Source organism: Mustela putorius, unplaced genomic scaffold (assembly GCF_011764305.1).
Source record: "Mustela putorius furo isolate JIRA1106 unplaced genomic scaffold, ASM1176430v1.1 tig00003863_pilon_pilon_pilon, whole genome shotgun sequence".
In the NCBI taxonomy this organism is placed as follows: domain Eukaryota; kingdom Metazoa; phylum Chordata; class Mammalia; order Carnivora; family Mustelidae; genus Mustela; species Mustela putorius.
The window spans coordinates 13,236,437-13,238,651 of NW_025422015.1; the positions used below are offsets into that span (position 1 = coordinate 13,236,437).

Consider the following 2,215-nt stretch of genomic DNA (forward strand, 5'->3'; position numbering starts at 1 on the left):
GCTGAGATCATGACCTGAGCCGAAGGCAGCTGCTTAACCAACTGAGCCACCCAGGCGTCCCCACCATTTAAAATATTCTTATATTTTAAAGATATTTACACGCTTAAAAATTTCTTATGCTAATAACTGGGGAAGGCAAAAATCAAAGAATGAGTCTAAAGTACATATTACGCTAATGAAACTAGAATAAATACAACAATTATGATTTAAGTTTAAAGAACCTGATTAGTTTTTCTTTGACATAAAGAGGGTAAGAATATTTAATCACAAAATTATATTGATAAATCATCTCAGTACATTTCAAACAACATAAAAGCTTAAATTAAGCCTTGTATCCTAGTTCAGTTTGTATAACAAAATACTGCATAAATTATTTCTCACAATTTTTGCAGTTGGAAGTCTGAGATCACAGTGCCAGCATGGTGACGACCCTCTTCTGGGTCATGAGTGAACTAACTCTGCAGGTTCTTTTTTTTTTTTTTTAAATACAAGAGCACTAATCTTATTATGAGGACCAAAGCTTCATGATCTAAGTAACTTCTAAAAGTCCCACTCTTTAATACCATCTTTTGGGTATTAGGATTTCAACATATGAATGGGGGAGCAGACACAGTCACACCATAGCACCTCTTACCATAATCTTTATCATTTCCTTAAGACACATGCCCTAAATTTTCTTTCATCTAAAGTTCCTTTTTAGCATTTACAAAGAAATGAGGTGAAATAAGTTCTTTAAGCCCATGTACCCAAGTGCTCTAAAGGATCTAAGTAGTATCCTGTTTCTAAGATTATGGACTGGGGTTGGAGAACTTTGCATTGCCTATAAAAATTGCAAAATAATGATGTAAGAGTTTGGCTCTCAGAGCTGCACCATGGTGATTGGCAAGAGCAAGCATCTCGCAAAAGGCAGCAAAGAGGGAGCCAAAAAGATAGTAGTTGATCGGTTTTTTAAGAAACATTGGTATGACGTAAGGAGGGTTGGAAAAATGTTAACCTGAAGGAGTCAAGGAACCAAAATTGTATCTGATGACTTCTAGGTTACTGTTTTTGAAGTGAGCCTTGTTGAACTCCAAAATGATGAAGTTGTGCTTAGAAAATTCAAGCTAGGGGTGCCAAGGTGGCTCAGTGGGTTAAAGCCTCTGCCTTTGGCTCAGGTCATGATCCCAGGGTCCTAGGATTGAGTCCCGGCATTGGACTCTCGGCTCAGCGGGGAGCCTGCTTCCTCCTCTCTCTGCCTACCTCTCTGCCTGCTTGCGATCTCTCTCTCTGTGTCAAATAAATAAATAAAATTTTAAAAACGAAAGAAAAAAGAAAAAGAAAAAGAAAAGAAAAAATCCAAGCTAATCACTAAGAATATTCTGGGAAAAAAACTGCCTGAGCAACTTCCATGGCATGGCTTATACTTTTGTGCTCTGTTATCAAAAAAGTACAAGCTATGATTGAAGCTCATGTTGAGGTCAAGACTTTTTACAGGTATTTGGTTCATCTAGTCTGTGTTGGTTTTACTAATAAAATGCAACAATCAGATTCAGAAGACCTAAATTCAGTACCAGAGGTCTGCAAAATCCAAAAGAAGGTGATGAAATTCATGATCCCAAAGTTGTAGACCAATGACTTGAAAGAGGTTGTCAATAAAATGAGTGCAGAGAGCACAGAGAAGACAGAAAAGGATTGCATGTTTGAATTGGGAAATTTAATGGAGCTTCATGGTGAAGGAGGAGGTAGTATTGGAAAGCTATCAGGGATGAGATAGGTGCTAAAGTTGAATAAACTAGTAAGCATGAGACAATAGTCCAAGAATCTGTTTAAAATTCACTCTTTAAATGTTGACAAAAAGGTTTCATTATGTAAAAAAATAATGTTATGAATACATTTTGGGAAAGAGACTTGAGTTTTCTTAAAACACAAATTCTTCTAAAATAATCCTTGGAGTGGTGTCTGGTTCACTTAGTTGGTTTAGTGTGTGCTTTCTACTCAGGTCATGATCTCAGGATCCTTGGATCCAGCCCCATATCTGACTCCTTGCTCAGTGGGGAACCTCCTTCTCCCTTTCCCTCTGCCTGCTGTTCCCCTGCTTGCTCTCTCCTTCTCTCTCTGTCAAATAAATGAACAAAATCTTTAAAAATAACCCTTGGAAATTCAAAACTGCTATTTCCAAATGTCTGTAAAATCCAGATTTATACAAATGTCAAGTTTGTATAAGTTAGGTTAAGGA

At 37.1% G+C, this 2,215-nt stretch overlaps 1 pseudogene; it reads left to right on the forward strand.

Moving 5' to 3' along the window:
• Positions 1-872: 872 nt before the first annotated feature.
• LOC123387826 lies at positions 873-1,770 on the forward strand (annotated as a pseudogene).
• Positions 1,771-2,215: the final 445 nt, after the last annotated feature.